This window comes from Pteropus medius, unplaced genomic scaffold, assembly GCF_902729225.1.
Source record: "Pteropus medius unplaced genomic scaffold, Ma_sr-lr_union100, whole genome shotgun sequence".
NCBI classification, from domain to species: Eukaryota; Metazoa; Chordata; class Mammalia; order Chiroptera; family Pteropodidae; genus Pteropus; species Pteropus medius.
The window spans coordinates 3,389,930-3,415,871 of record NW_024349797.1 but is presented as its reverse complement, the minus strand read 5'-3'; the positions used below and the strand labels follow the sequence as shown (position 1 = coordinate 3,415,871).

The following is a 25,942-nucleotide window of genomic DNA, read 5'->3' as shown; positions in this document are numbered from 1 at the left end:
AAGGAAGGAAGGAAGGAAGGAAGGAAGGAAGGAAGGAAGAGAAAAGAGATGGGATCCCAGGTCATTGCTGTAGTATCTCCATTGTAAGGAAAAGAAGCTGAGCAACTGTCATTTATAAAAGAACTTTCCAAATCACTGAAACTTGGCTCTCCATATGCCCAAAACGGTTTTTCTTTTCATTGTTATTTCAAATTAATGTTATTAAACACTATCTTGCCTTCTTAGACAGAGTAAATTAGACCGAACCTGACTCTTGTTTTTTTCCCCTTCTTTTAAAAATTGGTTGATATCATGTGAATAAAGCATATATGTACAGCTTAAAGAATATAAGTCAAGTGAATATCAATAGACCCACCACCCAGAAAAGAAGAAAAAGAGTCTCACTATAGGACCTTAGGAGCCTGCTCTTTCCCCGTCAGAGGTAACCTCTATTCCAATTTATACGTCAATCGTGCTCTTGCTTTTCTTTATTGCTTTATCATATATGAATGTAGCCCCAAACAACATAATTAGTCTTGTCTGTTCCTGAGTTTTATGTAAATTGAATCCTACTTATGTGTTTTGTTGCAACTAGTTCCTTTTGTTAAACATTGTTTTTCAGTTTCATCCATGTTGCCATGTGTGGCTGTAGTTTGTTCATTTTCTCAGCTGTATAATATTCCATGCAGAATATACCATGACTGTTTGATGGACATTTGAGGGATTCTGAATACTATAAAAACAGTGCTGCCATGAATTTTCTAGCACATGTCTCCCATGACCAGGTGCAAGGGTTGTCTCTGTACATACTTAAGAGTTGAACTTTATTGCTTTACGTGCTCAACTTTATAAGGTGCTGCCAAACCAGTTTCCTCAGAGGTTATTCTCCCACCAGCAGTAGGGGAATCCCCGTTTGTCCACATGTTCACCAGCACTGGACACTGGCCCACTTTAAAACTTTCCCTAACTTCTCGTGATGCCCAGAATCACACTGTCTAGGTCCATTCAGGCTTCCACAACAGAATATGACAGATGGCTGGTTTATAAACAACAAAAACTTAGTTCTCACAGCTCTGGAGGCCGGAAGTCCAAGATCAGGCTGCCTGCATGGTCGGGTGAGGGCTCTCTTCTGGGTCGCAGACTTTTCATTGTGTCCTCACATGGTGGAAGGGAAAGGGATCTCTCTGGAGCCCCCTTTATAAGGGCATTTATCTCATTCTTGAGGACTCTGCCCTCATGACCTAAGCACCTCCCAAATGCCCCACCTATTGATACCGTCACTTCGAGCATTAGGATTTAGCATATAAAAATTTGAGAGACCTGAACATTGAGACCATAGCATGTATACTTCCCTCTTTTGTGCATACGCATCCCCCTCCTTGGACTGGACTGTGACACGAGGTTGTTCTTATCACGCTAACTGGACTCGGAGACTGTGCTATGCTCTCCTGTCTACTTTTCTTTCTTCCGTATACTTTTTATTCTTTGTTTGTCTCTGCCTTTAACACAAACTGACAACCATCTTCTCATTCCGATCAGAGTGTCAAGTCTCCAGCAGCCTTCCCCTGCTCCCCTTCTAAGGTATTCTTTCAAACCTCTGTGGAATGAGAAGTTCTTCACCCAAATCGTCCCTTGAATTATGTCTATGTAAAGAGAAAATGGTCTCTGAAGGAAGATCCGAATGGTTTGCTGTGAGTAAATACATAAACGGTAGGGGATGAATTCTGTGGCATTTACTTCGGCTGTGACTGTCATTTTTGTTTTGTTTTGAGGGGGGTAGTTTCCTTATTTGTTTTTGGTGGTTGTTTATTTTTGCTTTTTTTCTGGTTCCTGACAGTGTCCCAAATAACCAAGGATTCTTATAAATCACCTCTGCATAAGTGCCGCTGCCCTTTGAATATACTTCTGGTTTAATTTGGTATCAAATTTAATTAAATTCATATTTAATTTTGGTTGCTGCTATCTTCCCAAAATATCAAGGCTTCAGCTAGCAGATGGCACATATCCCTGTGACAAGAGACACCAAGTATTTCAAATAACCTAATTCTGTCCCCACCAGAAGCATCTTCAGAAATAAGGGTGTTGGGAAATTCTGACTTTCCAAAAAAGGGATTTTGAGGCACAGCTGGAGATAGAGGCATCCATGCCAGGCAAATCTTTGTCTTTTCACAGGTTTGTGAGACCAGAGCAAGAATTCAAGTAAGACCCACATGCCATGTATCTAAATATTTAAAAGTTATTAGCCAAGCTAACAAATTGTTAAATAAAATGTCTTAGCCACCTACCTTTACCAATATACTTCCACAACATTCTGAAAGGCCATGTGTGACTTTAGAATTCTCAGACTCCTTGGACAAAATGTGACAGCACAGGAACGGGCAGTCCCCGATCGGGGCCTGTCCCCTTTTTGTTCCTGCCCTCAGCCTTGCCCACCTGCACAATCCTGCAGCTCTCTCTTCTGTCCACTGCCCATGCCCTGTGTCCCAAGAAGCCACCCCTTGGCCACTAGCTTCACATGCCACCCTTGATAGGGTGGACCACGGGAATAGGCCCACATGGGCCCTGGAAGCAGGCTTGGGCCATTTGGGCAGAGATTCTGAGGTCCTGAGTACAGGGACTGAGGTCTACATGAGGGTAGGCATAAACATGGGCGTGGGCTCAGCTTGGGCATCCACCTGGTTCTGAGGACTTCTCACCCCAAGGACACAGGGAGGCCTGGGCAGGGTTCTCTTGCCTGGGTCTTAGAAGGTGCTGGGTCACATTGCCACACTGACTCAGTAGGCCTGGCCATAAAGTGAATTGAGAATAACTGGAAGCTATTTTGAGAGTTTTTCTTGTTATCTGGGGCTGGAGATTGCCTCTGGATTACTGATTGTAGGAGAGGATTTCTTTAGCTGTGTCTCTGCACTGGGGGCAGGATTCAGAACTCAATGCCTATCTCCTCACCTCTGGAAACAAATCCAAACTAAAAAACCAAAACCAAAATAGAACAAAACAAAACAAGAGTCTCTCTTTTGTCCTTGACGTGCTCAGCCTATCTCTCTCCGTTCCCTCCTGCTCTGACACCCTCCAGTCAGGCTCTCTCCCTGGTCTTCTGTGTCCTGCTTTTCCCTGCTGACTTTCTTCCCTCCACCCTCCTTCCCTGGCTCGTGTCTTAATCCCTGCCATAGCGACCGGGAAAACAACATAACACTGGGGCAGATGAGAGCTGAATTTCAGAGCCCTTCAGACTCACAGGGGGCCAGGAATTTCCATCATGAAACAGACCAGGGGAAAAACTTGAAATCTTGGAGAGGTAGTGAGGAAAACTTAGGGGATGGAAGAAGAAGGGGCACCTCAAAAAAAAACCAGTGAAGATTGATTTAAAAGGAATAAGAAGAGGTGACTTACAAAGTTAGTAAAAGTTAGTATGGTTCCTCCCAACACCACTAAACCCATGGCCATCCCCAAAAAACAGTCAACATCCATCCTATGGGATGAATTATTAGCAGAGGGAGAAATGGTGGGGGGCAGGCATCAGGAAAAGTGAGATCTCTCTTGTGGAAAGAGCTAAAGGGTTAATATTTTCATAAAGTAGAACTCCAGCATTTTAGGTCTGGTGGATGGAAAGGGGTTAACACTATCAAGGAGCAAACTTGGGGTAGCTCAGAAGGGTGTGGTCCTGAAATTGATTTATTTTAAAAGCATAGAAAGCCAATGAATGTACTTTTGGCCACAAGATACAACAGGTGAGAAAAAAAAGAAAGGAAAAGGCCTGATTTCTATTTCCTGGAAAGGAGGTGTTGCTGCAGATCTTCGGGAGAGCACACTCAAGCCTCTTATAGAGCCCTGATTACTTGGCTCACCCTCACCATCTTGGCGTGTTCCCAGTGGCTGACTCCTTGGCGTATGGCACTCGGGCTGCCGTCACCTGCCAACAACAAGGAAGCTGGGTATTGTGGCTGCAGCTTTGGGAAGCTACTTATGAAAGAGCTGAATAAGCCCCAGGGGTAGAAAGAGGGTGCAGCTAATGCCTAGCTCAGGAAGAACTGGTAAGCAATCAACTCAATCCAATTCAACACTGACCAAGTGCCAGTTGTGTGCCAGGCTAGTCCCTGGGGATGTGAAGATGAAAAAGGCGTGGTCTCTATTCTAAAGGACCAGGCATGCCCATAAGGAGCTATAATCAGAGGAGTGAATGCACCAAAAAAGAAAATTAAGTCTGGAAGTGGAAAGGTTTTATGGCCTACAGTGCCAGAGGCAGAAAAAGGAGGAAGAAGGGCATCTCCATTTGTGCAGTCAGGCTCAGCATTCCCGAAGCACACCCTGTTCTTCACCCTCCCTTATCCAGTCAGTCTGGCTGAGTGACCCTCAAGTTCTCCCCCTCTTCTCCTGTCGTGACTCAGTTTCTCATTTCTAGCCTTGGTCCAGACTCTTTGCACTCAGTACCCTGAGGCCACTTTCTACAACTCAGGTCTAATCAGCTCCTCCTCTGCTTAAAAGCCCTCTGTGAGAAGACAGTCAGTAAATAAGACTAGTGAGAGGAGGTGGACAGGACCAGGAATTAAAGCGTGATTATAGTAATAAGAATATGAAAATCTCTGAGATTGAGAGGTGGAAGAAAGGAAAATAGAGGCTACTAAGCAAAAGGAGATCAGCACCCGAAAGGAATGACCAAATAAAGGTGTAAAATAAACAAAAAGTTACCAAAAAATCTATTTTCTTTTTCCTTACGAGTAATTATATAAAGTTTACAGGAATCACTTAAAGAATGCCTCCTGATAGAATTTTTTTTCTGGAACAATACGTACCCATTTAAGTCTTTAATAAACATATGAATTCATAATGAAAGAAAGAGTGGAAGGAGGAAGGAAGGAAGGAAAGAAGGAAGGAAAGAAGGAAGGAAGGAAGAAAGGAAGAAAGGAAGGAAGGAAGGAAGGAAGGAAGGAAGGAAGGAAGGAAGGAAGGAAGGAAGGAAGGAAGGAAGGAAGGAAACAAACTATGGTTTCCTACTGTCTCCAGAATAAAGGCTAAGCCCCAAGGTTCCTCACACTGCTGAAGGCCTAGAGGTAGCGCAGGCTTCAGGGTAAGTTTGACTTAATGGCTCAACAATGTCGTCAAAGCCCCTACTTCTTTCCGGATGTCCTCTCTGCCCTCCGTGGTGTCATCTTCATTCTTGGGCAGTCTTCTCTCGTAGTGACAAAATGTTTGTAGCAATTCCTGGCTTCATACCCACACTTCATGCCATGTAGGAGAAAGAGAGAGAGCTTCTTTCCCTGAAGCTGTCAGTAAATTTTCTCCAGTCTTTCAAGTCATACTTGGGTCACCCGTTTATCCTCAGGCAAGAAAGGATTTTGCTGATGCGTCTATACTGGAGCTATTCACCCCACCCATAGGGCGAGGGTGGAGTCAACTTCCTACAAAGTGCATGGGCAGTGTAGGGAGGGTGGATACCCAAAGCCAAGTGTGGTAGTTACCAAAAAGGAGTGGATGCTGAGGAGGCCACCGCAGTGTCCACAGCAGCACCTTCCAGCATCTCCTCCTCTCAAGCTCCACCCAGCTACATTCTGCTCCCAAAACTGTTGGATTGATTTTTCATGCGTGATTTTGTACATGCTCTCCCTTCCACCTGGGATGCCTTTTCATTCCTCTTGCTCAGTGAATACCTACTCATTTTTCAAGCCCCTGCCCGACATCACCTTCCCTATTGTTCAGCTACTGTGATCTCCTTAAGAACAGAAGCCAGGTTCTTATTCCCTCTCAGCACAGATAATACCTGGCACACAATCGGTGTTCAATAATTAATAAATGTTTATTAAGTGAATGGATGTTGCTGACGAGATAACAGTATTTCTGAAGTCTACAACGAGGAGCTAGTGTATCTTCAAAATCTCATCCTCCTGAAGTCTAAAATGTAACAAATGTGAGCAGAGTTGTAATGTGTAAAACTATGAGGAGGCAAGGATAGGGCCCCCAAGAAGTTCGGATAAAGGGACATTGAAACTAGGAGTTTGTCCAAGGATCTTTAGTGTCATCCCAGAGAGAGGGCTTCCTCGTGGCTGGCAGGAATGTTTTAGTTCACTTGGCAGGTCCGTACATTCTTAAATAGAAAGGAGCCTTTCAGGCCATCGTAGCCTGATCTCTTAATCTTCCAACCACTTAGATTATTCTACTTGGAAGAAATCGCAATAGTCCTGCAGATCCAGGCACTCCTACGTGGCTGACAATTACAATCTCACAACCTCTTAATAAATTGGCTTTCTGGTTTACCATCCTAATCTATATTTCTTTAATGTGGATTGGTTTGAGACCAACACTACCAGTTAATTTTCAGTATCTGTTCTCTTTTTCTGCCTTAGTCATAGAACCTCAGAATTTTAGCTGGTCACATGGTCACCTATCATATAGACTATATTTCTCAGCCTCCCATGTAGCTAGGTTGGGCCACACTACTAAAGGCAGGTAAGTAAGAGCAGTCCATAATATAACTTCTTGGAAGTGCCATCAAAAAAAAGAGTAGGGTTTCCCTCTCCTTCCTTTTCCTCTTTTTGCTGGCTAGGATATTGATACGTTGGCTGGAGCGGAAACAGTGATCTTGGACTATTGAGGAATTTGGAAATAAAGCCCATGTGTGATAGAGCAACAGAATAGGAGCCTGGGTTGACTATTACCACAAAGTGCAAAATCAGAAAGCCTTCAATGCCTCTCTGAGCATTTACATAAGAGAAGTGCACTTTTTATTTTGGTTAAGCCACTTTTGACACTAGCAGCCAAAACTAATTCTAGTTTTATACGATTTCCCGAAGTGGTGCTGATCCACACATGTAGCTACTGAGAACTTGAAATGTGGCTAATACAAACCGGGGCATACACAGGGAAGCACTCTGGGATCCAGGCTGTGGTACCCAGCTAACGTACTGGACCAGTCACACATACATGGACTACTTTTATCTCCTTATATTACTCATCAGTTCTTGCATGTTGTCTACTTTTCCATTAGAGCCCCTAACGTATTAGTTATCTCTGTCTGATCATTCCAAAATCTGCGTCATATGAGTCTAGTTCTAATACTTGCTTTGCCTTGTAATTTTTGTCGAATGCCTCAGATGATGCATAGAGCAATAAATATTGAGGCAAAAAAGTCTTTAATGTGAAGTTTTAGGTTAACCTGATGTGGTGCTGGGCTCTGTTTATTGTTTTACTGTAACTGCAAGTGTCAGAGCCTTCAGATTTTTCTAGAGTCCTTGTTTTTGTGTCTCCCATTGCCTTTGGGCTTCCCTAGGAATTCCTTCTTAAGTGGAGTCTGTATCTTGCAGCTCTTTCAGCCGTAATCCACTATTACCAGAAAGGAGCCTTGTCAATGTGGTGGCAAAGTGTGAGAAGACGTTTAACTTGATGATTTAATCTCAGTCTTTTAGTGGGCCTGTGTCCCTGGGCTGAGCTCTTCGCAGATGTTTCTTAGCTTCCCCGCTCCTTTTACACAGGAAAAATAAAGAGGGCTGGAGTTGGATAATTCTCTTCCCCAAGCCGTGCAAAGGCTCTGGCAAAGTCTCTTCCCTAAATAGTAGGCCTTTATTAAGGAGAATGCTCTGGATGTAATTCAGAATGGGTACTTCCTCTCTCTCCTTGCCAGAGCCACGGGGGCTATTTCTTGGCCCTTCACCGTGAGAACCTGGTAGAGTTCCTGGAGGTAAAATCCACGAGAGTGTGGGGGTCTCTAGGATTGTGGGGGTTTCTCACTCTCATGATAGTCCATTCAATCTCCAGAAATTCATCAAATTATCATTTAAAGAGTTCCCACAGGTTTATAGTTCTAGCAGCATTTGCTCCAGGTAAGCCAATCTCAGCTGTGTTTTTCTGTACTCATCTGTCTCTTCAGATTTCCAGGTGGTGATTTGTCCTGCAACTCCAATTCTCTGATTTGTTCAAGAAAAGTCTTTGATATTCAGTTTGTACAGCTTTTCCTTGTTGTAAGGACAGGAATGACAACTTCTAAGCCTTGTACATGCCGGAGCTGAATCTACAAGTTTTTTTTTTTTCCAATAAAATTATATAAAATTCAAAATACATAGTAGTCTGGGCCCACTTAGTCTGAGGTCAAGGCACCCTATTCACAAGATCACAAGGGCAACAGAGTAGTATGATCGGCACCCTAAGTCATCAAGAAAATGTTCCAAATACTCTTGAAAACAAAGCAAAGAAGCAAGTATACATTTTTAAAGCCCAACAGAATGTTTCAACTTTAAGTTTAGGCACTCAGATTTTAACCCCTTAGGACACCTTATGCCAAATAGCTGAGGTCTTACCACAAAGGTCGAAGTAAATATGTAAATCAGGCTGAAAAATAAATAATAAATCAGGTTGAAGTCTTTCTTTTTTTTTTTCTTAGTTATTTTTTTAAGAAAACAGCCACACTTTAGAAAATTATACATAAATCAGCCTCCAGGTAAACGGCCTCTGGGCTGTATTCCTCCTGGTGTCAAGAGGTTAGGTCTTCAGTCTCCTCCCTTAGGGCTGGGCACCCAGCTCTGCTCTGACCTGGAAATCTCTGCTTGACTCCCTCTCTCTCTGACAGGCAAAGCTGTCGTCTCAGAATTCCCCCAGGTACCCTGGGGGCTGGAGTTGCTGAAACAGAGGCGCCATAGCCGATGTGCTAATGAATGCACGAAGCTCCTGGTGGAATGGGGTTACAGGGAGGTGTTGGGAAAGTTCTTTTCTCTCTTTTCTTTAAAAAAAAAAAAAAGGTCTTTTTTCATTTTGTGAGTGGAGTACACACACACACACACACACACACACACACACACACACACACCAGGCCCTCTAACCTGAAAACTTGCACTTTCCCAACTGCCCCAAATTACTCAGTGTAATTTTCCCATCTCTGAGATCTCAGAGTGTTGAGGTTCTGGCCTGGCTTCTCCTTTTTCCCTTCCGGGATTCAACCTCCTTTCTCACTGGTCTCACTTGCATGGCATTCCTCCCATTCGACATGTTATCATCTTCTCTCTTCTCACAGACTGAAAGCATCTCAAGAACACAGTCCACCTTTTTATCTCCCAAAGCTCCCGGCATCTACCTCACCCAAGCGCTCAACAAATGGTTGTTGTTTTCACTTATTCCTCCGATACGCAATGAGCATTTCCTATGTGCCAGACCTTGTTCTACGTACTTCACATGGATTAATTCATTTAAGTCTACCAAATGCCCTAATATTATCCCCGTTTTACAGATGGAGAAACTGGTGCACAAGTTGATTATGTAATTAACCACAAGCCACAGAGCCAGTAAATCATGGCAGAGCTGAGATTTGAACCCAGCCCTATATCTGGCTCCATTATCTCTTAAACCACTAGGCTATATTGCCTCCCCCAAAGTACATAAGACTCTAAAATGATTTATCAGTTTAGTTCCCCAAAAGCTATCCTTTACTGCCAAAACAACAGAAAAACTGGTGTGGATTTACCTTTCCAGTGAGTGTTTGTAGCTGTAAGTTACACCATAAACTTCGCTGAGAAGCTCTAGGTACGTATAGAAGATATACTGGGATGAGGAGCTGTAGTTGAGTTGTTTTCAAATTCGAGAACAGAGGTCGGGGTTGGGGGTCACTTATGATACTGGTGAAAAGCAAGGACACTATGACGGTTAATTTTTTATGTCAATTTGATGCTCAGATAGCTGGTTAAACATCATTTCTGGGTATGTTTATATGCTTCCACATGACATTAGCATTTGAGCAGGTGAACTCAGTAGATTGCTCTCCCTGTGTGAGTGGGCATTATCCCATCTGTTGAGGGCTTGAATAGAACAAAACAGAAGAAAGAGGAATTTGTCCATTTTTCTTTCTTTCCTCCTGTTTGAGCTGGGATGTTGGTCTTCTCCTGCTCTTGGACTGGGATTTACAATATTGGCTCCGCTGGTTCTCAGGCCTTCAGACTCCAGCTGGAGCTGCACCGCAGCTTCCTTCGGTCTCCAGATTGTGGACTGTGGAGTGGTGTCGGGAGAACCAGGACAGCCCCATGGCCCGTAGGGATAGGCACCCAGCTCTGCCAATCTCTTTGTTTCAGCTTCCACCATCATCGGTCGGTTCTTTAGAGTTAATTGCCCTCTTCCTTTTCCCTTCTGTTGAAGCATACACATTTCCATAAGTAAAGTCATGTGTAGTATAAGCAAAAGCATCTCTCGGTGTGGAGTTGGGGAGACCTGGAGTCTAGCCCCATCCCAGCCATTATCTCTGTAGATGACAAAGATCCAGCATTCCCCTCTCTTCCCCTCAATCCCCCATGAAATAAAAGTGGTGAACGGGCTATCTCTGAGGCTCCCTTCCAGCCATAAGAATCTGTGGTCTTTGATTTGTGTGTGGGTGGGCTCCCTGACAGCCTTCCTATGGGATAGGGCAGATAGCACAAAAGCCCAGTTAGAAGGCTGGGGTCCCAAGACCCCATAGCCTAGGCCCTAGCTTGCCCCAGAGCAAGGAGAACCTGGATTTGTGGACACTGCCAGGCCTCAGCCAGCTCCCGCAGCCCCACTGTTCCATATTAGCAAAGCTTTGTTTTGGAAAGGTCCAAGAATACATTTATTGATAGAAACTGGAAGTTAGTTGGCCACATTAAGAACTCAGCTTTCCTCCCTCCCTTGGTCCCACTGGCTATAAAAGAAGCTTTGTCTCCTGCCATGGGGCAGTCAGTCCAGAATGTGACCACAAGACTGAATTCAACCTTTAATGGGCTTCAACGTCTGCTCAAAAGAAGACAATTCCAAATTGTCATGGCAGAGCTGAGATTTGAACCCAGTTCTGCCATGTGCCGAATGCCCTCTGCACATCAGGGTGAGTGGGTCTGGCCTGGCATGGAAGAGTAGGGCCTGGGTTGAGCACCACCTTGGGCCACCCTTCGTTTCCCATGCTTCCCATGCCTATCCTGAAAATGAGCAGGAAGTGCCAGAATGCGGCTGGGTGAACAAAGGAACTTTCTTTTCTCTGTGGTCTCACCTGAGTCAGGAGAGAGAATGGTGCATGAATGCAGTGGGTAGAACCCTGTACTCAGAGGCTGCATCATCTTCCCTTCCACCCTCTGCAAAAAGGAGATCATTCACCACTGTGGCTGCCTAGGCTGTAGAGAAGCATTGAAAGAGTCTGGTCCATGCACAGGCAGCCAGCCAAGTTCGTGGCCACTATACCTCTAATACCCAGGAGAAAGGGATAAAAGCCAGAGGAGACATCTGGATTGTTTGTATCTGGAGATCAGGGAAGGCTGGATGGTGGAGGGAGCACTGAGCAGGGAAATGGTTTAGATGCACAGACATGGGAAAGGCTGTCCAGGCAGAGGGAGCAGAGAGAGTCAAGGCCTGGTGGCTGGGAGACACAGGTGTGCTGGGAGAAGTGTTTGGCAGGGTGCAAGGTACATGAAGAGAGCAATAAAAAATAAATTTGAAAAGGTCAGTTGGGTCATGCTAAAGAATTTGGACTTTAGTCTATGGCCATGCCACCCTGAACATACATGATCCTGTCTAATCTCAGAAGCTAAGCAGGGTCGGGCCTGGTTAGTACTTAGATGAGAGACCACCTAGGAGGACCAGGTGCTATAGGCATAAAAAAAGAAAAAAAAGAATTTGGACTTTATTTCATAGGCAGTGAGAGCATTTTAACATCTCTCAGCAAAAAAAAAAAAAGTGCCTTAATTAGGAAAATAAACCAAAAGTTGCTCAGCACCAAGGACCAAGCACTTCACCACAGTTTATCACATATAATCCTCACAGTGGTCCCAAGAGGTAGGTGACATAATCTGCATATTGTACTTGAGGAAATTGAAATGCAAAGAGGTTAGGGACTTTCTCAAGTCACACAGCTAAGCCCTCATGTACGTACTTAAGTTTTCCTTCTTGAGCATGCCTCATGGCTAAGCTAAGTGAGAATGTACTTCAGCAAAACCGAAGTGACCATCCAAGGAACAAAAGGATAATGTGAGACTATAAGAAATGGTGGCATTAACCCAGGAATCCAATGAAAAGCTATTTCAGGATGACAGCTGTTTAGCAAGGCTCAAAAGAATTTAGTGTCTATTAAAATGTCAGTGGGTCCCAAGAAGAAATTCTTCTAGAAGAATGGAAGAGATTCCAAGAAACACATAAAATGAGTAAAAAACTAGATCATTGGAACATGATGGCAAAGACCTAGCTTTCTTTGTCCAAACAGAAAAAAGAAAGCAATCGAAAATTCTAGCAATCAAAAATTCTGGGAAAAACAAGCCACTAAACAAGAAAGTTATAATCCAAAAATGAAACAACATAAGAAGCCAGATGCATTTGAGCAAATGATGGCACATAAAACAAGAAAATGTATTTGATCTTGGGGCTAAGAATATTATCCTTGAGTGAGACAGGTGTCTGCCCTTGGACATACAAGAAATATGATCATAGATCATCACTAGCCCTGTGCCTATTTACCTACACAAAATGTACTACTCCAGTTGCTGGTTATTGGTTTTCAACTTTTAGAGTGGACCGTGAACAGAGAAGGAAAGCATTCATTATGATTTTGGGACAGGATGTAATGTTACCACACTTGAAAATGTAGAAATTTAAAGACAGCTGATAAAAGACGTGAGTGGGGAAGAAGAAAGGGAGAAGACAAGGATGATGATGTTAATATTCTACCTCATAGGTTGAGGAGCCAAGTACAGCTAAGACCTGATGAGCCAAAGTTATCAATGCAAGAACTAGACATAGTGACTATATCAGTTAGAATTCTAGAACAGGGGAACCATTGTGGGGATTAGACCTTATATAGTTATGGGGCCTGGTAAACAGTCTGTGCAAGATGAGACTGCTGCCTCTGTGTCTGGTGTTGGGCCTGCGGTCAGCAGGACAGGCAATTGAGAAGAAAAGATGGACGTGAGAAAGGGGAAAGAGGAACCCATAAGGACAACCTGAAATCTGCATCTGTCTCTCTCAGCCTCCAATCTTCGCTATGTGAATGACCTTCGGAGAAGCAGGTGTCCCCGTCAGGGAGCTGCACATGCATCTAGCCCAAGACACGGAAGAGCTAGAGGAGCCCTAGGCAGCACGCCAGCAAGGTGAGCCCCATGTTGGTGACAGAAGCAGGCAAGCTGCACCAGCACCTGGCCCTATGCCAACTTTCACAGAGTAAAAATGGCTGTTGCTTCACTCCTGCCTTCCAAATTTGGTACAGATGTCCCTCATGGCTAACCCTAACTTGGAACCATGCCGGGGAGGGAATTATGGGAAATGTAGTTCCCGCTGACACAGTACAGATTGCTAGATTGTGAAAAACTGGGAGAGGAACAAGGGCAATAGTTACAGGGTGGGTTCCCTGGAAGCGGACACTGAGACCGTTAGGGACACATGATGTTTATTGGGATAGACACCTGTGAAGGAAGGGGAAAGAAGCAGGCTGAGCAGAAGGAGAAGTCAAACTGCAGTGCAGAGTCTGCCGAGTCTCTGCCACCCAGGCCCATAGCACTGAAGTGGGTGTTCACTGTTAATTAGAGTCCCGCGCTGAGCAGAAATAGCCTGGCCGTATTCGCTCCCTGTGCTCAGACACGGGATGCAGGCAGCCCCAGAAAGGGTGTGATCTGGGACGATGTGGCTCTGTACTTCTGAGGCTGGCCCTGATGGAGCCGGCAGCTGGTGGCCATCTGCTGACCACACTATCCGCAGCTGGGCAGCAAGTCCGTTTTTGAAGGGAGGATATGGATGGCGCGTCTTCATGTCTATGCAAGTGTACAGATGAGCTAACTCCTGCTTTATTAGAGGACCCACCAGGACACAGCAGGATTAGCCCATTACTTAGAGACAGGAAGATAAACTGGCAGAACCCAAAACTCAAACAGTTAAAAGCCATTGCCTCCAGGAGACAAGACTGAATTCAAGGGGAGTGGAACGGAGATCCTTTTTTTACTAAAAGCCCTTCTGTATCATTTTATTTTTCTAACCATGTGTATGAGTTCTTCAATTAAATATTTGTAAAACTTTTAAGAATTCGGTTCTGACTGATTCCAAGCTGTCCCCCAGAGTCACGCCCCAGGCAGGTCTATCTGGAGTGGGAAGAGAGAACCTTTGCTTTGTCCAGTGGAGACAGGCACAGCTGTGAGTGCCTGATCGGAGCTTGGTGTTCGGTGCCTGGCACATCCACTCCCAAGGCCGGAAGCTGGCCAAGTTTTTCATCTCATGCCCCAAATAGATGGGCACCCAGGCCCTGAGAGTCGGGGGAAACACCAGCCCCATTTCCACTGGAGAGCCATCACTGAGAACTGGGGTGCCTCTTTGTATATCCAGGCCCCTCCTAAACTTTAATATCTATGATTGAGACTCAGAGCAGCAGGGCCCAACACCTGGAGAATGTCAGCAGTCGGTTGGCACAGGAAGATGGGCTTGTCCAGTAAGAAGGACTCCTCGGAGGCTGGCTGGACCAGGTGGATAATATAGGAGAGTCTGTTGGCCAGCCGATGCCCCTTTTTAGTTTTCAGATTTACAAATGGGATACAACTACTATGGCAAAATAAGTTAGGAAAACAAAGACAAATTGGCCATAACTTTGCCTCTCTAACACAATCATTATTTCCTTGCCATGTTTTCCTTATTTCATTCTCCTCTGCATCTGTCTTTTTTGTAATCTAGTTGTCATCAGGTTGTATGTAAATTTTGACCCTTGCACTTCCTGCTAAATTTATATCATATGCATTCGTTACCTAAGCTTCATAACCATAATTTTAAATAGCTGTATAATATGAGGTCAGAGATTTCGTTCCAGAACTAAAGAGCACAGTAGACAATTAATATGTTTTTTTTATATATAAATGGAATGCATGACTGGGCCACAATGTGTTACTATTCTCCTACTGAGGGATTTAAGAGATGTGTTTCCAATTTTTCAAACATGTTGTCTTATTACTTTCCTTCCTTTTTCATTCAATATCCCTAATAAACCCCTAAACTCTACTCTTTGCCTGGTTCTCCCAAATCGCACAGACTCTATCTCTCATTTATTATAAATCCACCAGGTGTACGTTGAGCAAGCACCAGTACCCAGTATGGGATTACATGAGAAAAGGCAAATTGAGTTAATGGGTGGGTCAGCAGAGTTGGAAGCATGGGTCCCGCCTGAGCCGGGGCCCTCCAAGTACTTCACAGTGTGTTCTGTCAACACCGTTGTCACCATTAAATACCCTTCATCTTGAAATAGTGGCCCAGATCTTGCCAGTTATTTCACCTCAGCGCTTACGTTTTTCATGTGAATTTCAAACATCATGAACATGAAACATAAACACTCAACCCACTGTGGCATTTTAATGAGGTTCAACTGGATTCAGCACGTCTCATTTCTTACAATTGTGTAAAAGCTTTTCGACCCAGATCACTTCCTTAGGTCTGGCCCATTACAGCCAAGACAAACTCTGTCTTCTGAGTACTTTAAAGATTGGGGAGAATTATTCTGAGCAGATGGTGAATACCCACAGGGCCCTTCTTGGCTGTGATTAGCTGGGCCAGCAGTTTAACTGAGCCACTGAAAATTCCTGAAGAGGAAATGCTGAGTGATAAACTAGGGTCACAGACAATCACTCACTCACCCTGAAAATGCTCCCCATGCACCTTTGCCTTACTCCTGTGCTTTTCAAATTATAGCCACAGCTGCAGCTCTTACACGTTTCCCACGGAGCAAGGAAAGAATTATCAGCATTCCCATCTGACAGTTGTGGCAACTGAGGCCTAGAAAGATAAGGTGACTTGTCCATGAGACCAAGAACCAGTTGTCCAAGGTCCCTGCTACTAGATTCAGGTACAGATTAGATGCTATAATAAGAAGGCTTAAAAATACACCAGAGCATAGAGAGTCAGTCCAAGCCATTAGGTGACTCTGCCATGCTCAACAAGCAGCTTCTGTTGCTGTGCTTAAGATGGCTTTTCTAGTGGTTCTCACTCCCTGCTGTGAAGGGGGACAGGGTAGGGGAGAGGTCACGCCTTCCCTTAAGAGTCAGCTCAAATGCAGGTCACTTCTACTCACATCCCAGTGGCTGTAACATGATTGTATGGATTTACTCAGCAGCAAAAGAGGCTGGGTGGCATGTGCCCAGATCGAACTCAGGAGTTCTATTATCAAATGAAGGGGCATGGAAGTCAGTGAACAACCAGCACATACATTATGGGCAACCCCAGGTGGTAGATGAGAGACACCCAGGGAGAGTTCAGTGTCAGCAACTCTGATTGTCTTGGAGTTTGCTCCCTAGTCTCACAGTAAAGCTCATGGCCAGACTCTCCCTTCAATAACCTGGACCACAGCAGTACCAGGAGACTGCTCTACTGAGCTCAGGACAAAAACAAAACAAAACGAAACAAAACAAAACATGAAAACTGGGCAAATACTTGCCCGCTGGGAGCTTGCATTTTAAGAGGCAACACAGCCAAACATAACAAGACATGCTGACCAGAGAACAAAGTATGAAACCAACAGATGACCTAATGGCAAAACATAGACACGTATACCAGGCAAGGAGTTCCTTTCCAAGGGACCAGAGCATCAAAGGATAAAGTAAAAACCCCTGGACTGGTCTTCAAGCTTAGCCTCCTTCCCACCCTTCATTTCCCACCACCTCTCCCTGTAGACCAGCTCTCTACCCCTAATAGCTCACCAGTCATTCTCCGAGCATGGGATACACTTACTTTTTTCCTTTGTTCTGCTATTCTAGCTCAGATAACATCTCTTTATAAAGAATTTTCTGAATCTCCCAAACAAACATTAGTCACTTTTAGCTCTATAATCCCAAAGTACTTTTTAATATGCAGATCAAATCACTTATCGCATTGTATGTATTATGATCAGCTGAGCATAAATGTGTCACTCTACTCAAACTAGAATAAGAATTTCACCAAATCTTAACACAATGCCTGAGAAGTAATGGGGATTAAATGAATGAGTGATCCTTAAAATGGCAGCAATTATATCTTACTTATCACCATACATTTGGTGCATAATATATGCACAATGCCTGGCATATAGTTGGTGCTCAATAAATGGAGCTTGATTGACTTAACTTGAATTAAAGAGAAATGCAATCAGGCACAGCAAAGACAAGCCCTAGAAGGCACAATTCACCTGGTGCCAACCCAGTCCTGTTACATCAATGGGATTTTCAGTCTAAAGATACCATATATCCAGCTTGGTCTGCCCAGAAGATGCAAAGGCTTGCGGTACATTTGGCAAAGGTTGTCTGGAGCTGGGGCCCACCATGCTACACTTTGGGTTCCCCTCATTGTCTCTCCCTACACTCACTCCCCAAGGCTCAGTCCTTGGCCTGCAGCTCTGGTCCCTACATTCCATCCTCCAGTGGAAATTCAGCCCCTCAATGGGGCACTACTAGATCTCTTTGTATTCAGTGTCTCTTGTGTGCCGAGCAGTGAACTAGACAGATAAGAACCCTGTGCATGTGACATGTAATGCCTAGCACGGGACCACACAAAGCTAAATGACCCCCGAACACAAAGCTAAATGACCCCCAAAGCGGTATGTTCAGGTGTGCTTAACACCTTGAGAGTAGCATCTGCCTTTAAGGCACCAGGCACTTCACACTCAGTATGTCTTCCCTCCTGAACTCAGGGAGCATAAGTGCGAGTCCACTATTGGAGTCCCAGACATTACACCTGCCAGCTCTGAGCACATCATTTATCCTCTCCAAATCTGGCCCCTCATCTATAGAATGAGGACAGGAACAATACCTGTTCTGTCTGCCTTTCAAGGTTAGATGAGAATTAAATATGTGTATGAAAGGGCTTTATAAGCTGTAAAGTAATAAATGCTGCTTCTTCCTGTTGTTACAATTAGTGTTATTATTTCTAAGTAATCCTTCCTCCTAATTTTCCCCTCTGATCATTTATTGTGCCAACAATCTCCCAGTCTCCAAGCCCAAGGATAACTATTATTTCTGCCTCTCCAGGAATTTCAGCCCCTTCACATTCTATGTGGCACATGTCCCTGGATGCAGAGCCCCCAGACTCCTGGCTACAGTGATTGGTTCAGAGATGGGCACATGACCAAAGCCAGCCAATTGGAGTCTTCGGGGAATTTTCTCACTAAAGCTATGGGGAAAAAAATGTTTTTTTTTCTGCCGTGATTCTGAGGCTCCAGCAACTACCGATACCATCCTATGGAGAAAGCTTGTCTGAAGAGTAGGCCAAGCAGAGTCAAGCAGAGAAGAAAGAGAAAGACTGCCCTGAATCAGGCTGTTCTTAAAGTCAGCCATAACGTAGGACTTTCCAGGCACGCAAATGAAGATATAAACTAGATTAGTTGGGTGTCTATCACTCAAAATAGAAGACTCCTGACAAATACAAGACTCGAAACTTAGGTGATATGTTCTATTTCCCTGTTTCCTTCAACCACAATGTCTCATTTATTGGAGCTCGTAAACAAAGTCCCTTCTGCTACACGTTTCTGGCCAGACTCTCTTTGTCTCATACCTGGAGGTGGCCTGGTGGGGAGAACTGAGGGATTAGAGCCAGACAGAGCTGGAGTGAATCCTGGTTCCATTACTTACTCATTGGTCATGTGATATTGGGCTTCTCTGGCTACCAGTATCTTTGTCTGTAAAGTGAAAAAAAGTGTATGGCTGTTGTGAGTATGAAATGTGCAAATGTCGATAAGAGGTAGCTATTATTACTATAACAATATAGTGGCCTCCTAGCTCTGTCGGTAGGCAATGCACTAAACTTGTTTTTAGATGAGGGTCCTAATTACCTTTCTCTGAACTCAAACATTAAAAAAAAGAAAAATGACCAGAGCCCAGTCTGAGAAAAAAGCCCAGGCAACTGTGAATGCTTGCAAGCCACAGGGTAGAAAAAGAGATGATGAAACTCTTGGAGGAATAATGCTTGGGCAGGGATGGTCTTCCAGCACCAAGGAGAAGGGTCTTCAGTAACAAAGTCCCAGCTGACTGAGTAGCCAATCAGAGGAGAGTGCCACTGTAGCTATCTGCCATTGGAGAGGCCAGGCCAGGTCAGGTCAGGGCGTGGATAAAGGACTAGTCCTTAGAGGTAAAGAGAGTCCTCTCCCAGATGAGCTTAAAGGTGGGCTCGGTGCTTAGGAACTTCGTACATTCTTGATTTCCTACGAGTGTAGAGTTTATAGGCTCTCCGCAAAATACCAAGCTTGGAATCTACTCTCTATTCTTTCCTTTTCTTGACCACTGGTCTGACATTGTTCCTGAAGAAAGGGAACAGGACTAGGACTATAGTGTCTGGGATTCTGACTTCGTTTACAATTGATGATCTCTGTGGCCTTGGAAAAGGGGCCTCCCCTCTCTGGGCCTTGGTTCCTTCCCGGTAAAGGGGGATGGAAAGGGAGGTGGCCAGTGTTCTCTAAGGTCCCTCCCAGAGCTAATGATGAAGTCCAAGCCATCCTCAAGCCCCACAGACTGCCACAGCCCCAGAGCACACCAAGGGCTTTTGTTTTCAAGGAATCGGGGGGCGGGGGGCAGCCTCCCCAAAGTCTGTAGATGTTTATCCCAAGAGAAATGCTGGGGCATGCACTGAAGGTGGGCAGCCCTAGGGACATTCTCCCCACTGGACAGTGCTGCCTCTGTGACACCCCCACATGGAGAAAGGTGAACCAGGAGCTAGGGGGTGAGCATCTCTGTTTAACAACTTTCCATTTGTTTACCAAAAAAATATTGTTCCATCATAAAAATTCCCAAAATAGTTCCTTCCCTGGCCAGACTGACTGGCAGGCGCCCAGCTTGGGAGCCCAGCCTCGCTGGAGACATTCTCTCAGGGAGGCGAAATTAGCCGGAAAGGTCGGGGACCACCGGCCCCACACATCCTGTGGGGTGGGGCACGGAGGGTTAGAGCCACAGAATCAGCTTCTCTGGGCAGTGACAGGGCTTTCCCCAGAGGCTCAGCAAGTTTATTTTTAGCTAAGAAGGGCTTCCTCTGCTCTAGGGGGAGTAAGCAGGGATTCTCATAGGCTAGAGGTGGAACAGATGTTTTATCTTCTGCTGGAATGCGCTCTTCTATACTCATATTCTGGCTAGCACCTTCTCATCCCACATTTCTCCACTTAAAGCAGATCTTCAGAGAGCCCTTCTCTTAAAGCCTTTTCCCCCAAAGTGACCCAGATTAGGGCCTCAGCTACGCAATCTCATAGGATTCTTTCTTTCCCCTTTGGAGAACTTAACACAGTTTAGACTTACAAATATGAACATCGGTCTTCCCCACAGTCTGTAAGGTTCTTAGGCAGAGAACATTGCTCAGTACTTATCCTCAGAACTTTTGCCCAAATAGGTGCTCAATAAGAATTATTCCCACTTACAGAATGATTCAATAACTTGCTGGAGACCCAGAAAGGCCAAATAACTTGTCCAAGGTCATTCAGCTCACAAATGCCAGGAGTTCAGCTCCAAAACCCAGGTCTTAACTCACTTAACTCCACTGTCCTGCTCCACGTGATCAGCAAGGCTAGACAAGTCCCTGAATGAGAGGACATGGAGCAGCCATAATTGTGTCTTCTCTGTCACTTTCTTCCTGCCCTGTGGCAGGGAGGAAGGAAGGTGTATGGGCTGCCCCCAAGGTGACTCAGTACTTATCCTGGGAGCCTCACATATAATAGGTGCTCAGTAAGTACGCGCTGGGTGAACATTCCCTCTGCCTAGGTCCCCAGATATCTCCCAGTGGCATACCAGACTTGTGGGGACTTGTTTCTGTTTGGGGATGTAAGAGTAAGGGAGAAGAGTAAAAAAAAAAAGACTTCATTCCCTCTTTCCAACTTATCTCTCCACCTGCCCTCCCACCCCAACCTAACCAGAGCAGGACCCCAAATAGGAAAATGACCCACGGTTAAGAGTCATCCTCACAGAGGACCCTCGCTGCATCCCAGAGCTTCCAAGTTGGATTATCAAACTTGGCAGGCACCCTCATGGCCTCCCAAAAGGCCCTGCTTTTATACCCAGACCTACCATACATCTTAAGGCTTTCTTAATCTTATGAGGAGTGGGAATAGATTCACCTTAAAATTTAATAAATTAAATTAATTAAATAAACGAATTCACCTTCGAATAAAACGCTAATTTTATTGATTTATAATATGCAATCTAAGTTAATATAATGCCTTACCTTGTAAACCTAGCTTTAAGACAAAGTCTCGTACCACGTATTTGGGAGAAGAGAGAGAAAGGGAGGGAGAGAGGGAGGCAGGAAGGGAGAGAATGAGAGAGACATCCGAAGAGTGAAGATGTTTTTTCAGGCCATTCCACTCAGTGAATACAGGCTCCACAGAATGAAGAACGAGGTGGCGGCTCTTCCCTTAGCACTGCTTAACACCTTAAGCGGATTCCGATGTGTGAAGATGTGTCTCCTGTCACACATCTTGGCCCCTAAATGCAAGGCAACTACTTTGTGATGCACAGAGCCATGTATATCTTATTTTAGTAGGGAAGTTATCTTCAAGGGTAATTTTATTGGACATGATTTTCTTCTTTACATACTGGCTTTAGAACCATATTGTCATTTACATCTATTGTCAAACTATAGAGCTAAACGAAAAAACACGCCCCCAGAATCTCACCACTCAGAGATAACCACTATGCATTTCTGAAGGGCTTTTTTTTAAGACGAATGAGGACAAATGGATACTTATTATTTCCGTATCTCAGAAAGGGAAAACTAGAAAAAAGATGTTCTTTTGAAATTTATAAGTTGTGATTTTTTTGTTTTTGTTTTGTTTTTTTTTTTTGTCTTTCCTTTAAGGATACAGTAGGCTTGATTCTCTCCTTTTCAAACTCCCCTCCAGGTTCTGGGTCAATTTTTTGCACTGTTAATATTTGTACCAGAAAATCTTCTTGGCCTCCTCAATTCTAAGCAGGTCAGAGTCAGAATCACTCCTAATAGAAAAAAGGCCAAATGAACCTGGACCAACCTTTTTTTTCTTCCCAATTTGGCCTCTGTCAGTCCTGTAAGGGAACAAGCCAAGAAAGACTAAATCACTTCCATAGATCACATCTATGCTCAGCCCACCCCCAGGATGCTGAATCATACCCAATACTTGTACCATCTGGGAACAGGTAGACCATCTCCATTCCCTCTTGGGACCAGATGGCACAGGGAGAACTGAAAGGACTACTTGGACTGAGAGAGACATTTAGAAAATCAACACCCTTTTTTACCCCCATTCAAACCATTTATAGTCTCCACTTGTTTCTTTTCCCACTTGAGGAGAAAGGGATAATTTAAAGAGCAATAGCGTTCAATGTTAAGTGCTAACTGGGGAAAAAAATGTTCAATACACTATGTATTTTGTCAGGGCTTGGTTCCATTTTGCTTTGCTTTCTTCACTACTCGGTGGTTGCAGATCTAGTCCAAGACTGGCTAAGGATTGGCAAAATTGGTGGTTTTGATTAAGTATTTGGACTTTGATCTTTGAATGGATACATACATGGAATTAACCTTAAAAAGAAAACAGTGCTGTTTAGATGAAAGAAATCACCAGCCTCTTGCTTCCCTGAGTGTCGAGGTACTTCTATACTATGGCCAAATAGACTACTAAGGAATTTGATAATTACCTTTCCAGTTAGAATGGCACATATTCACAGCTCAGATTCAAGAATTTGTTTAAAAATGCAACTATAAATAGTGCAGGTACTTCCAGAGTTTCTAACATCAGTCTTGCAAATTTCCTGTACTTATGAATAGCCTGTTGTTCAAGCCACTCAACCACAGTCAACAAATGGACTTGTGTGAACCCCTTCACCACCTTTGTATTTATTTAACCATCTTATTCCCAAAACAATTTAAGTTGATTTTTTTTAAAAAGCATGCAATAAAATGAAAGCAAAACAATAGGTAAATAAGGAAATAAAGAAAAAGGGGAAACAAGAAAAAAATGAGATGAAGATGTTAAGGGTGAGATTTCACTTCTACAAGTTTCGAGGCTCTGACAAATTTGAAGATTGCTTCAAATTTGCATATGAGATTCTAATGGATAAAGGGAAAAAAAGGAGACATGGCCAGTTATATGATTTATAGTTTCCACAAAATAAAGGCCAGGTGATTAGGAGAAACAACTATTTCTGGAACTAAGACTTCTTCCATTGATCCTTACAAAGAAAACAATATTCTTACTGTATATATGACAAGGAGTTCCATAATTTTGTCTTCTAAAACATCCTTCAATATAGGCTGATGGCTTCTTAACAAAGTTGAGTTCGTTAAAAGCATTTCCACTGGAGACCAAAGGTATATGGTTTAGATCCATAGCTGGTGTGATTCAAGAAAAGAATAGATAGACTGTATAATTTTCAGACGATTCTCATCAACCTTTATCTCTCTAAACCAGCATTAGCTGGCATCATGAGCACAATGAGTTTATGGTTACTTTCTCCCCGACCAGCACCTGTGATGCTAGCTAAACATCACTTTATTTGCTTTAATTTGAGCTAAGCCAGGGTTGGCATCAATGTCCCTGATGGACAGTGTAAGGAAGATACCACACCTCATCTCTACCATGCCCTTTCTTCTTTTACAGGGAAGACTTGAAATGTCAAGTCCTCTCCTTTCCCACTTTACCATTCAAGGCCTAACTGGGCCCGTCTCAGAAAAGCTCCCTCATGCAGTACTGCCTCTAAACACGTGGAGCTCATGCCCTGCTCAAAACGTTCTAAGTCCCCCTCTTTTGCCACGGACCCCATATCTTCCCTTTGGGGTGCTCTCCAATCACTCTCCCACCCCACATGTATGAGGTTGACTCTTCTCACTCCCCAAGTGTACGAGGTTGACCAGATACCCTGAGGGGTTCTGGCACTCTGGCTGGGTCCAGGTTTCAGGAAGGCATCGGGGCGAGTGGATCACTCCTGCTGCCAGAATGGTGCCAACATGCTCATTCGAGGTGCCTCTCACATCACAAACAGGGCGAATTGAGGGCTCTGAGCTATCAGTGATCACTACTGACCACTGAGCTTGAGCTGCATGGGTGGGCCACGCATCAGCTCTCTCCTGCCTCCCTTCCCCCAACCCCCGAAAATAATCAGTGCCAGAAGACCCACACACCCCAGGGTGCCCCTGCTCACATACACAGGCAGTTTCTTTTTCCACTTTCTTCCAACTCCTACTTAGTGATCCCAGGAGGAAAAATGTTTCCTGCTTTCTCTCTTCCTTCACTTTATTCCATTAGCAAATACCCAAGCCCTAATCACATCTGATCAATTTAAACAATGAGGCTAATGATGCCTTAGGAAGGCAGAGACAGCCACACGTGTAAAAGTCAAATTAACTGTTCCCAAGAACCAGGACCGTTAACATCCAAAGCCCCTACAAACCTAAAGGTCCCATCCAGAATTCTCACAAAGTCTTCATACATCTCCACTTCAAATTAAAGCTGCACACCCCTACCGCCAACATTCACGATAATTTTTTTTAAATCTTATTTGATTTTATAGTTTTCCTATTTAAGCACTGATGGTGAAAAAGTACTGTTTCATACTTGGCATGAATTCCAAATGGGCAGGATTTCAAATGGGCATATGAAGTTAAACAAGTTTCAAGGATTAATTAAACCACATAGCCATATATAATGTTTTTTTATGGGAAAATGTATTCCTAGTCCCCATAACCACTTTTTAAATGAACTTCTGGTATAGAAAGTTGGGTACTTCCCATCCAGTATCACCTACACATGTGAAAAGTAGGAATTGGGGATACTTACCACCACTGGCAATGAATAATGCCTGAGCATCTAAAGAAGAACAGATTCTTCTAGAAATAAAATCTTCCAGAAATTTATTCGAGATATTGATGCAACAAAAACTATTACAACAGAAATCCCTGAATAGTGTGCATGCATGTGCACACGCACACCCCCGCAGATACACACACGCCCCACGCAGATTTCCGAGGTGCGAGGGTTGGACAGCAAAGGTAGTAAAGCACTGTGCAGCACATTGGGTCAGGTTTTTTTGTATTAAGATTTGTCCTTAGGAGACGGGGTCACAATGTCCTTCCAGGGAAGTGCTGCAGGGATCAGGGAAAGTGGCATTCTTTTCTTTTCAGGCTCCTGGGAATAGTTAAACCTTTTACCAGAAAAATATTGCTTGTACTTTCGACCATAAAAATGTAGACACATATTTGTATGAAATTAAATTACTACTGATGGGTTAACTATAAAATGAGAATGGAAGAGCCGTGAATTAAGGGACAGGCATTCTGTTCCAGGTCGGCTCTTCCACTGACTGTGTGACAGAGGTTAAGTTATCTCATGTCTCTGAACCTCAGTCTGCTGCTCCGTCAAAGTGCAGGTGAGACCAGATTCGCCTCAAAGAGTCTTCCACACTGAATGCCCAGGATTTTGCCCCTTGACCAGCCCTGAGTCATTTTAAGCTGTCACTATATACATGCAGGCCCTGGAGCATCTGATAAGAACTGAATCCAGTCGCCTCTTGGGCAAAAGTCTGAACACTCTCACCTCCTTCCTCTTTCTGCAGACATTTGGTGGCCTCCGGTGTCCACAAACTCACAGAGCTTCGTACTGCCGAATATAAACAGAGTGATGTTCAGACCCTGAAACTATGAGGGAACAGCTGATGGTATCATAACACCAGGCAGAAAACTTGGGACTCTGGTCCAAACCACAAGCAGATTCATGGAGTGATGTTCGCCCCACTGCAGGAGGAGCTGAGGGGTGTTTGCTGAGGTTAATGATTCTCCCTTTTCCCACCTGCCAACTCAGTACCCCTGAAGGCCCCGCCAGCAAGGAGAGTGGGTGAGGACGGCTTTTGTCTCCTGCTCCCACCCTCTTGGAGCAGCTGGTGCTGGGCGGCCCCTGAGAATGTTTGCCGGCCACAGCCTTGGCCACACAACAGTCAGAGAAAGCCCTTCCTAAGAACTGGTGTTCTTAGCACAGAAACGCAGCCTAAATAGGAAGGGAGGAGAGCTGTGTGAGGTGGGGATCTCTGGATGGTTGAGTTATGTTTTTATAAGTCTAACAAGTTTTGGA

At 44.3% G+C, this 25,942-nt stretch overlaps 1 pseudogene; it reads left to right on the top strand.

Moving 5' to 3' along the window:
- The first annotated feature begins 11,425 nt into the window (after positions 1–11,425).
- LOC120619834 (uncharacterized) lies at positions 11,426–11,544 on the top strand (annotated as a pseudogene).
- Positions 11,545–25,942: the final 14,398 nt, after the last annotated feature.